Source organism: Pleurodeles waltl, chromosome 12 (assembly GCF_031143425.1).
Source record: "Pleurodeles waltl isolate 20211129_DDA chromosome 12, aPleWal1.hap1.20221129, whole genome shotgun sequence".
Lineage (NCBI taxonomy): Eukaryota > Metazoa > Chordata > Amphibia > Caudata > Salamandridae > Pleurodeles > Pleurodeles waltl.
In genome coordinates this window covers 6,409,137-6,421,349 of record NC_090451.1, presented here as the reverse complement: position 1 = coordinate 6,421,349, position 12,213 = coordinate 6,409,137, and the positions used below count along the sequence as shown (strand labels likewise).

The 12,213-nt window shown below is 43.5% G+C and overlaps 2 non-coding genes across 2 annotated transcripts; both read left to right on the top strand.

The window, feature by feature from the left end:
• Positions 1-1,302: 1,302 nt before the first annotated feature.
• TRNAI-AAU (transfer RNA isoleucine (anticodon AAU)) lies at positions 1,303-1,376 on the top strand. The gene has a single exon. It is a non-coding gene; the product is annotated as a tRNA-Ile (tRNA).
• A 7,257-nt stretch (positions 1,377-8,633) lies between these two features.
• Positions 8,634-8,707, top strand: TRNAI-AAU (transfer RNA isoleucine (anticodon AAU)). Its single transcript has one exon. It is a non-coding gene; the product is annotated as a tRNA-Ile (tRNA).
• Positions 8,708-12,213: the final 3,506 nt, after the last annotated feature.

The following is a 12,213-nucleotide window of genomic DNA, read 5'->3' as shown; positions in this document are numbered from 1 at the left end:
ACAAACTCTCGGCATATCTCTCAAAACAACGACCTGGATAACGTCAACTCCAGCAAATTTGGAAACCTCCAGCTGTCTGCCATCACATTGTCGGTGCCCTTGATGTGTACTGCCGACGTGTGCAACAGGTTGATCTCTGCCCAATAACCCAATTGTTCTGCTATTGCATTGAAGGATTTTGAATGCATGCTTCACTGTTGGTTAATGTAAAAGACAGCTACCTTATTCTCTGTCTTTACTAGCACATTTTTTTGAGACAGATGATGATGGGAAAACTTCAAAGCCCTGTAGATTACCATCAACTCCATCTATTTCCATGACCTCCGACTCTCTAGGAAAGACCACTTGAATCGACAGGATCAGTCCAACACAGTAGCTCTCCAGCCAGGTTTGCTGGCATCTGTTGCGAGGATTCAGGAGCATCCAGGTATATTAGTGTGCACTTAGACCAGTGGTCTTCAAACTCTTTAATGCCGCATCCACCCAATGGAAAAAAAAAAAATTGGTGCCTCCCCTCTGAATTGTCCACAATTCTTCTATTAAATTGACACTGTTTAAATATGTCTAGACCTATTTAAACATTGCAGTTAAGTTCTGTTACTGTTTTAAAAATGCAATCAAATACATGACCCCAAATATACTATTCTGGTCAGGCCTGCCCTACTAACCAATTGCAGCGTCATGCTCTGCTGAGTAAACTGATCTCACGACAGTGAGGAATGCACAGGCCGGGTGGTGCCCGGCGCACAAAAGCGCGCCTTCTTGTGTTGTACGTCTCTTCGCGCAAATGCAAACTCAGATTTCCTGCACTGTGGTCGGCAGGAGAGACATGGGAAGGCGCAGTAGGGAAGGCTTGAGCAACGAACCGTTGGCTATGTTTTGTTGTTACTTTGTTGACATGAGCTCAAGTAATTTGAAGCAGAAGGAACGGCCAGACCTAAAAAAAACTCTCTTACCTCCAACGCCGAATAACCACTATAATTATAATATCTCAAAAGCAGCTGGCCTTGTAAACTTAATGAAAAGCAAGCCAATGCATTTTGGGTTTTGTTGTAAAAGAATAAAAATACTATCCATCCTTTCCTTTTTTTCCGGCAACAAGCGATGTTACAAAGATATCACAGCACACAGTGAAATTGAGTGAAAGAAGAGGCACTGAGGCTGGCGAGCAGCACTCCACAGCTCTTGTTATTGTAATCCAGACAGGGGGCGGAAGGAGAAAAGTATGAAGGAATTGCGATAGTGAGACCAACTCTTCTATCTATCTGCATTACATGGAAAAATGATATCCTTAGTACTCATGGCTGGTTAGCTCAGTTGGTTAGAGCGTGGTGCTAATAACGCCAAGGTCGTGGGTTCGATCCCCGTACGGGCCAGGTTGCATTTTTTCTCTCAACTAAACTCTTTTTTTCTCATTTAATCAAGCTCTTATAAATCCATACACTCTGTTGCTCCAGTATACGTTCACTTTCCATTAGTCCTTCTTTTGCCACTACTGACCAAAGCTCAAGCCGGCAGCGCCAGTAGAACAACACAAGTGCAAGGGATTGTCTCTCCAAGATGGAGACACTGCCTCAGACTATGTCTCGTGAGAGGTGGAGGGAGACCAAGATCTGATTATTAGATGCGTGGGGATAAGAGGAACATAACTCAGGTGAACAGATTCTGGATAGTGATGCTATAGCTAGGATCAGCAACGTTACAGGGGAAAGGATTGGAAAATAATTAGGTGACAGAAGTATAGAAGTGGCTACAAGGGGGTGTGTCTCTTAAGAGGGCCGAAAGATACACTGAAGGCGAAGGTGAAGTGAAAGAAGAAAGAAAGATCAAAGGAAGTGGACAGTGATTGAGAGAAAACTCACAAAGGCAAATTGAGCAAAAGACAAGGCCTGGGGAGTTAGACTACTTCAATGCAAATTTACGCCGCAGATGAGCATGACAACTGACCCTTGTACAGTGGTGCTGAAACAATTTTCAGTGTGGGGGTGCTGCCATCAAAGGGCTTCTGAAAATCCAGGAATCATACAAAGAACTAGTCCTGCGGAATGAGCCACGCACATTCAGAAAGAGTGGTGATGCGTTGGTTACTTATTGGTAATCTTCATTAGCCTTAGTCCATTGCGTCCTTGTGACAGTCATTACAAAGTAAGGTGATGTCACCTTCCAACAGGAAGAAAGAACAGGAGGATCCTTAAATGCTAGCCCCATGCACCCAACCTGGGTGCCAAGCCCTTGCCAAAGGACTGATGGGAAGGTGGGCAGGATGTAATGTTTGTGACAAAGACAAGATGGACTAATTGTAATGCAGAGTTCAAAACATTGGTATTCAAATGCAAAACAGAAAAATGATTAAGCCATAATGCTTGACAAATGTATGCTCTGAGGACCAAGTAGCCACCCTAGGAATTTCCTAGATTGTTACTCACTGGAATTCAACCCAGGAGGTGGCCATTCCTCTCGTAGACCATCCCTGAACTGGAAGATATTCTAAAAAGCCTTGCAAAGCCAGAAAAATTGACAACTTAATCCACCTACTCAGAGCCATAAAAGTCACCTTCTTGTCTTTTCCAGGCTGTCCAAAAGTCACAAACAAGGAGTCGGTTTTCCTGAACTGCAGAGGCCTGGTGACATGAATGAAAAGAGCTCTTTAAACATCAAGTGTATTCAGCAAATGTTCCTCCCGAGAGGAAGGAGAGGGAATGAAAGAAGGAAGAATTATTTCCTAAGATCTATCTAAAATAGACTTAACCTTTGCAGCAAAGGTAAGGCTAGGCCTTAAAGTTACCCCATCTTCCAAAGTATCAAATGAAGAGAGGACAGCATTTTAAGGCTCCCAGCTCCCCAATTGTTCTCAGCAAGGTGATAGGAAATAGGAAAATAACTTTATAGGAAACTATCTTTATGTCTACAGTATCCAGATCCTCAAAGAGATAAAATTGCAAAGCCTATAAAAGAGTAGGAAGATTCTGAGTTGGAGAAAAGGGATTTTTCAACTGGTCTTACAATTGACAAAAGATCAGAACAGTCTAGACACCAAAGATTGTAACATCGACGAAGGTACAGAAAAGTCCCTAAAAACCTTTATCGCAAAGCAATGAGCTTTCAGAGTGGAAAGAGATTCAAGTGAAACCCATTCAGAAGAAAATGCAAAATAGCAGACAAACTACAGGTAGGTGCCAAAAGATCATGAGCAGAACATCACGTCTCAAAAGAATTCCAGTTCTTTGAGTAAGACTTCGAAGTAGAAGGCCTGCTGGAGTGCTGAATTAACTCCACTAAGGAAGAGGAAAGACCCTTTGCTAGCAGTCCAGACTTCTCAACCTCCAAAGCGATAGAGTGAGTTGGAGCAAGAAGGTCAGGGACGACGTTCTGACAGAGACACACTTGAGCAGTACTCAAGGAGGTAGAAGAGCCAGGGGTTCAGAAGAGGAAACCATGACATCTCTGGCCAATAAGGGCCCACAAGAATAAAGTTCCCTCCCCCCTGCTGAGACTTGAAGAGAACCATCTGGATCAATAAAAAGTGGGGGAATGTATAAAGGAGACTTCTCAGCCACTTTATCACCAATACGTCCACTACCTAGGCTCCTTGTTCCGGAAGCCTGGATCAGAATCGACAAAGATGAGCATTGTCCTTGTTTGAAAAGAGATCCAGAAAGGGTTTCACAAACTCTCGGCATATCTCTCAAAACAACGACCTGGATAACGTCAACTCCAGCAAATTTGGAAACCTCCAGCTGTCTGCCATCACATTGTCGGTGCCCATGATGTGTACTGCCGACGTGTGCAACAGGTTGATCTCTGCCCAATAACCCAATTCTTCTGCTATTGCATTGAAGGATTTTGAATGCATGCTTCACTGTTGGTTAATGTAAAAGACAGCTACCTTATTCTCTGTCTTTACTAGCACATTTTTTTGAGACAGATGATGATGGGAAAACTTCAAAGCCCTGTAGATTACCATCAACTCCATCTATTTCCATGACCTCCGACTCTCTAGGAAAGACCACTTGAATCGACTTGATCAGTCCAACACAGTAGCTCTCCAGCCAGGTTTGCTGGCATCTGTTGCGAGGATTCAGGAGCATCCAGGTATATTAGTGTGCACTTAGACCAGTGGTCTTCAAACTCTTTAATGCCGCATCCACCCAATGGAAAAAAAAAAAATTGGTGCCTCCCCTCTGAATTGTCCACAATTCTTCTATTAAATTGACACTGTTTAAATATGTCTAGACCTATTTAAACATTGCAGTTAAGTTCTGTTACTGTTTTAAAAATGCAATCAAATACATGACCCCAAATATACTATTCTGGTCAGGCCTGCCCTACTAACCAATTGCAGCGTCATGCTCTGCTCAGTAAACTGATCTCACGACAGTGAGGAATGCACAGGCCGGGTGGTGCCCGGCGCACAAAAGCGCGCCTTCTTGTGTTGTACGTCTCTTCGCGCAAATGCAAACTCAGATTTCCTGCACTGTGGTCGGCAGGAGAGACATGGCAAGGCGCAGTAGGGAAGGCTTGAGCAACGAACCGTTGGCTATGTTTTGTTGTTACTTTGTTGACATGAGCTCAAGTAATTTGAAGCAGAAGGAACGGCCAGACCTAAAAAAAACTCTCTTACCTCCAACGCCGAATAACCACTATAATTATAATATCTCAAAAGCAGCTGGCCTTGTAAACTTAATGAGCAAGCAAGCCGATGCATTTTGGGTTTTGTTGTAAAAGAATAAAAATACTATCCCTCCTTTCCTTTTTTTCCGGCAACAAGCGATGTTACAAAGATATCACAGCACACAGTGAGATTGAGTGAAAGAAGAGGCACTGAGGCTGGTGTGCAGCACTCCACAGCTCTTGTTATTGTAATCCAGACAGGGGGCGGAAGGAGAAAAGTATGAAGGAATTGCGATAGTGAGACCAACTCTTCTATCTATCTGCATTACATGGAAAAAGGATATCTTTAGTACTCATGGCCGGTTAGCTCAGTTGGTTAGAGGGTGGTGCTAATAATGCCAAGGTTGTGGGTTCGATCCCCGTATGGGCCAGGTTGCATTTTTTCTCTCAACTAAACTCTTTTTTTCTCATTTAATCAAGCTCTTATAAATCCATACACTCTGTTGCTCCAGTATACGTTCACTTTCCATTAGTCCTTCTTTTGCCACTGCTGACCAAAGCTCAAGCCGGCAGCGCCAGTAGAACACCACAAGTGCAAGGGATTGTCTCTCCAAGATGGAGACACTGCCTCAGACCATGTCTCGTGAGAGGTGGAGGGAGACCAAGAGCTGATTATTAGATGCGTGGGGATAAGAGGAACATAACTCAGGTGAACAGATTCTGGATAGTGATGCTATAGCTAGGATCAGCAACGTTACAGGGGAAAGGATAGGAAAATAATTAGGTGACAGAAGAATAGAAGTGGCTACAAGGGGGTGTGTCTCTTAAGAGGGCCGAAAGATACACTGAAGGCGAAGGTGAAGTGAAAGAAGAAAGAAAGATCAAAGGAAGTCGACAGTGATTGAGAGAAAACTCACAAAGGCAAATTGAGCAAAAGACAAGGCCTGGGGAGTTAGACTACTTCAATGCAAATTTACGCCGCAGATGAGTATGACAACTGACCCTTGTACAGTGGTGCTGAAACAATTTTCAGTGTGGGGGTGCTGCCATCAAAGGGCTTCTGAAAATCCAGGAATCATACAAAGAACTAGTCCTGCGGAATGAGCCACGCACATTCAGAAAGAGTGGTGATGCGTTGGTTACTTATTGGTAATCTTCATTAGCCTTAGTCCATTGCGTCCGTGTGACAGTCATTATAAAGTAAGGTGATGTCACCTTCCAACAGGAAGAAAGAACAGGAGGATCCTTAAATGCTAGCCCCATGCACCCAACCTGGGTGCCAAGCCCTTGCCAATGGACTGATGGGAAGGTGGGCAGGATGTAATGTTTGTGACAAAGACAAGATGGACTAAGGGTAATGCAGAGTTGAAAACATTGGTACTCAAACGCAAAACAGAAAAATTATTAAGCCATAATGCTTGACAAATGTATGCTCTGAGGACCAAGTAGCCACCCTAGGAATTTCCTAGATTGTTACTCACTGGAATTCAACCCAGGAGGTGGCCATTCCTCTCGTAGACCATCCCTGAACTGGAAGATATTCTAAAAAGCCTTGCAAAGCCAGAAAAATTGACAACTTAATCCACCTACTCAGAGTCATAAAAGTCACCTTCTTGTCTTTTCCAGGCTGTCCAAAAGTCACAAACAAGGAGTCGGTTTTCCTGAACTGCAGAGGCCTGGTGACATGAATGAAAAGAGCTCTTTAAACATCAAGTGTATTCATCAAATGTTCCTCCGGAGAGGAAGGAGAGGGAAGGAAAGAAGGAAGAATTATTTCCTAAGATCTATCAAAAATAGACTTAACCTTTGCAGCAAAGGTAAGTCTAGGCCTTAAAGTTACCCCATCTTCCAAAGTATCAAATGAAGAGAGGACAGCATTTTAAGGCTCCCAGCTCCCCAATTGTTCTCAGCAAGGTGATAGGCAATAGGAAAATAACTTTATAGGAAACAATCTTGATGTCTACAGTATCCAGATCCTCAAAGAGATAAAATTGCAAAGCCTATAAAAGAGTAGGAAGATTCTGAGTTGGAGAAAAGGGATTTTTCAACTGGTCTTACAATTGACAAAAGATCAGAACAGTCTAGACACCAAAGATTGTAACATCGACGAAGGTACAGAAAAGTCCCTAAAAACCTTTATCGCAAAGCAATGAGCTTTCAGAGTGGAAAGAGATTCAAGTGAAACCCATTCAGAAGAAAATGCAAAATAGCAGACAAACTACAGGTAGGTGCCAAAAGATCATGAACAGAACATCACGTCTCAAAAGACTTCCAGTTCTTTGAGTAAGACTTCGAAGTAGAAGGCCTGCTGGAGTGCTGAATTAACTCCACTAAGGAAGAGGAAAGACCCTTTGCTAGCAGTCCAGACTTCTCAACCTCCAAAGCGATAGAGTGAGTTGGAGCAAGAAGGTCAGGGACGACGTTCTGACAGAGACACACTTGAGCAGTACTCAAGGAGGTAGAAGAGCCAGGGGTTCAGAAGAGGAAACCATGACATCTCTGGCCAATAAGGGCCCACAAGAATAAAGTTCCCTCCCCCCTGCTGAGACTTGAAGAGAACCATCTGGATCAATAAAAAGTGGGGGAATGTATAAAGGAGACTTCTCAGCCACTTTATCACCAATACGTCCACTACCTAGGCTCCTTGTTCCGGAAGCCTGGATCAGAATCGACAAAGATGAGCATTGTCCTTGTTTGAAAAGAGATCCAGAAAGGGTTTCACAAACTCTCGGCATATCTCTCAAAACAACGACCTGGATAACGTCAACTCCAGCAAATTTGGAAACCTCCAGCTGTCTGCCATCACATTGTCGGTGCCCTTGATGTGTACTGCCGACGTGTGCAACAGGTTGATCTCTGCCCAATAACCCAATTGTTCTGCTATTGCATTAAAGGATTTTGAATGCATGCTTCACTGTTGGTTAATGTAAAAGACAGCTACCTTATTCTCTGTCTTTACTAGCACATTTTTTTGAGACAGATGATGATGGGAAAACTTCAAAGCCCTGTAGATTACCATCAACTCCATCTATTTCCATGACCTCCGACTCTCTAGGAAAGACCACTTGAATCGACAGGATCAGTCCAACACAGTAGCTCTCCAGCCAGGTTTGCTGGCATCTGTTGCGAGGATTCAGGAGCATCCAGGTATATTAGTGTGCACTTAGACCAGTGGTCTTCAAACTCTTTAATGCCGCATCCACCCAATGGAAAAAAAAAAAATTGGTGCCTCTGCTCTGAATTGTCCACAATTCTTCTATTAAATTGACACTGTTTAAATATGTCTAGACCTATTTAAACATTGCAGTTAAGTTCTGTTACTGTTTTAAAAATGCAATCAAATACATGACCCCAAATATACTATTCTGGTCAGGCCTGCCCTACTAACCAATTGCAGCGTCATGCTCTGCTGAGTAAACTGATCTCACGACAGTGAGGAATGCACAGGCCGGGTGGTGCCCGGCGCACAAAAGCGCGCCTTCTTGTGTTGTACGTCTCTTCGCGCAAATGCAAACTCAGATTTCCTGCACTGTGGTCGGCAGGAGAGACATGGGAAGGCGCAGTAGGGAAGGCTTGAGCAACGAACCGTTGGCTATGTTTTGTTGTTACTTTGTTGACATGAGCTCAAGTAATTTGAAGCAGAAGGAACGGCCAGACCTAAAACAAACTCTCTTACCTCCAACGCCGAATAACCACTATAATTATAATATCTCAAAAGCAGCTGGCCTTGTAAACTTAATGAAAAGCAAGCCAATGCATTTTGGGTTTTGTTGTAAAAGAATAAAAATACTATCCATCCTTTCCTTTTTTTCCGGCAACAAGCGATGTTACAAAGATATCACAGCACACAGTGAAATTGAGTGAAAGAAGAGGCACTGAGGCTGGCGAGAAGCACTCCACAGCTCTTGTTATTGTAATCCAGACAGGGGGCGGAAGGAGAAAAGTATGAAGGAATTGCGATAGTGAGACCAACTCTTCTATCTATCTGCATTACATGGAAAAATGATATCCTTTGTACTCATGGCTGGTTAGCTCAGTTGGTTAGAGCGTGGTGCTAATAACGCCAAGGTCGTGGGTTCGATCCCCGTACGGGCCAGGTTGCATTTTTTCTCTCAACTAAACTCTTTTTTTCTCATTTAATCAAGCTCTTATAAATCCATACACTCTGTTGCTCCAGTATACGTTCACTTTCCATTAGTCCTTCTTTTGCCACTACTGACCAAAGCTCAAGCCGGCAGCGCCAGTAGAACAACACAAGTGCAAGGGATTGTCTCTCCAAGATGGAGACACTGCCTCAGACTATGTCTCGTGAGAGGTGGAGGGAGACCAAGATCTGATTATTAGATGCGTGGGGATAAGAGGAACATAACTCAGGTGAACAGATTCTGGATAGTGATGCTATAGCTAGGATCAGCAACGTTACAGGGGAAAGGATTGGAAAATAATTAGGTGACAGAAGTATAGAAGTGGCTACAAGGGGGTGTGTCTCTTAAGAGGGCCGAAAGATACACTGAAGGCGAAGGTGAAGTGAAAGAAGAAAGAAAGATCAAAGGAAGTCGACAGTGATTGAGAGAAAACTCACAAAGGCAAATTGAGCAAAAGACAAGGCCTGGGGAGTTAGACTACTTCAATGCAAATTTACGCCGCAGATGAGCATGACAACTGACCCTTGTACAGTGGTGCTGAAACAATTTTCAGTGTGGGGGTGCTGCCATCAAAGGGCTTCTGAAAATCCAGGAATCATACAAAGAACTAGTCCTGCGGAATGAGCCACGCACATTCAGAAAGAGTGGTGATGCGTTGGTTACTTATTGGTAATCTTCATTAGCCTTAGTCCATTGCGTCCTTGTGACAGTCATTACAAAGTAAGGTGATGTCACCTTCCAACAGGAAGAAAGAACAGGAGGATCCTTAAATGCTAGCCCCATGCACCCAACCTGGGTGCCAAGCCCTTGCCAAAGGACTGATGGGAAGGTGGGCAGGATGTAATGTTTGTGACAAAGACAAGATGGACTAATTGTAATGCAGAGTTCAAAACATTGGTATTCAAATGCAAAACAGAAAAATGATTAAGCCATAATGCTTGACAAATGTATGCTCTGAGGACCAAGTAGCCACCCTAGGAATTTCCTAGATTGTTACTCACTGGAATTCAACCCAGGAGGTGGCCATTCCTCTCGTAGACCATCCCTGAACTGGAAGATATTCTAAAAAGTCTTGCAAAGCCAGAAAAATTGACAACTTAATCCACCTACTCAGAGCCATAAAAGTCACCTTCTTGTCTTTTCCAGGCTGTCCAAAAGTCACAAACAAGGAGTCGGTTTTCCTGAACTGCAGAGGCCTGGTGACATGAATGAAAAGAGCTCTTTAAACATCAAGTGTATTCAGCAAATGTTCCTCCCGAGAGGAAGGAGAGGGAATGAAAGAAGGAAGAATTATTTCCTAAGATCTATCAAAAATAGACTTAACCTTTGCAGCAAAGGTAAGGCTAGGCCTTAAAGTTACCCCATCTTCCAAAGTATCAAATGAAGAGAGGACAGCATTTTAAGGCTCCAAGCTCCCCAATTGTTCTCAGCAAGGTGATAGGAAATAGGAAAATAACTTTATAGGAAACAATCTTTATGTCTACAGTATCCAGATCCTCAAAGAGACAAAATTGCAAAGCCTATAAAAGAGTAGGAAGATTCTGAGTTGGAGAAAAGGGATTTTTCAACTGGTCTTACAATTGACAAAAGATCAGAACAGTCTAGACACCAAAGATTGTAACATCGACGAAGGTACAGAAAAGTCCCTAAAAACCTTTATCGCAAAGCAATGAGCTTTCAGAGTGGAAAGAGATTCAAGTGAAACCCATTCAGAAGAAAATGCAAAATAGCAGACAAACTACAGGTAGGTGCCAAAAGATCATGAGCAGAACATCACGTCTCAAAAGACTTCCAGTTCTTTGAGTAAGACTTCGAAGTAGAAGGCCTGCTGGAGTGCTGAATTAACTCCACTAAGGAAGAGGAAAGACCCTTTGCTAGCAGTCCAGACTTCTCAACCTCCAAAGCGATAGAGTGAGTTGGAGCAAGAAGGTCAGGGACGACGTTCTGAGAGAGACACACTTGAGCAGTACCCAAGGAGGTAGAAGAGCCAGGGGTTCAGAAGAGGAAACCATGACATCTCTGGCCAATAAGGGCCCACAAGAATAAAGTTCCCTCGCCCCTGCTGAGACTTGAAGAGAACCATCTGGATCAATAAAAAGTGGGGGAATGTATAAAGGAGACTTCTCAGCCACTTTATCACCAATACGTCCACTACCTAGGCTCCTTGTTCCGGAAGCCTGGATCAGAATCGACAAAGATGAGCATTGTCCTTGTTTGAAAAGAGATCCAGAAAGGGTTTCACAAACTCTCGGCATATCTCTGAAAACAACGACCTGGATAACGTCAACTCCAGCAAATTTGGAAACCTCCAGCTGTCTGCCATCACATTGTCGGTGCCCTTGATGTGTACTGCCGACGTGGGCAACAGGTTGATCTCTGCCCAATAACCCAATTGTTCTGCTATTGCATTGAGGGATTTTGAATGCATGCTTCACTGTTGGTTAATGTAAAAGACAGCTACCTTATTCTCTGTCTTTACTAGCACATTTTTTTGAGACAGATGATGATGGGAAAACTTCAAAGCCTTGAAGATTACCATCAACTCCATCTATTTCCATGACCTCTGACTCTCTAGGAAAGACCATTTGAATCGACAGGATCAGTCCAACACAGTAGCTCTCCAGCCACGTTTGCTGGCATCTGTTGCGAGGAATTCAGGAGCATCCAGGTGTATTAGTGTCCACTTAGACCAGTGGTATTCAAACTCTTTAATGCCGTATCCACCCAATGGGGAAAAAAAACATTGGTGCCTCCCCTCTGAATTGTCCACAATTCTTCTATTAAATTGACACTGTTTAAATATGTCTAGACCTATTTAAACATTGCAGTTAAGTTCTGTTACTGTTTTAAAAATGCAATCAAATACATGACCCCAAATATACTATTCTGGTCAGGCCTGCCCTACTAACCAATTGCAACGTCATGCTCTGCTGAGTAAACTGATCTCACGACAGTGAGGAATGCACAGGCCGGGTGGTGCCCGGCGCACAAAAGCGCGCCTTCTTGTGTTGTACGTCTCTTCGCGCAAATGCAAACTCAGATTTCCTGCACTGTGGTCGGCAGGAGAGACATGGGAAGGCGCAGTAGGGAAGGCTTGAGCAACGAACCGTTGGCTATGTTTTGTTGTTACTTTGTTGACATGAGCTCAAGTAATTTGAAGCAGAAGGAACGGCCAGACCTAAAAAAAACTCTCTTACCTCCAACGCCGAATAACCACTATAATTATAATATCTCAAAAGCAGCTGGCCTTGTAAACTTAATGAGCAAGCAAGCCGATGCATTTTGGGTTTTGTTGTAAAAGAATAAAAATACTATCCCTCCTTTCCTTTTTTTCCGGCAACAAGCGATGTTACAAAGATATCACAGCACACAGTGAGATTGAGTGAAAGAAGAGGCACTGAGGCTGGTGTGCAGCACTCCACAGCTCTTGTTATTGTAATCCAGACAGGGGGCGGAA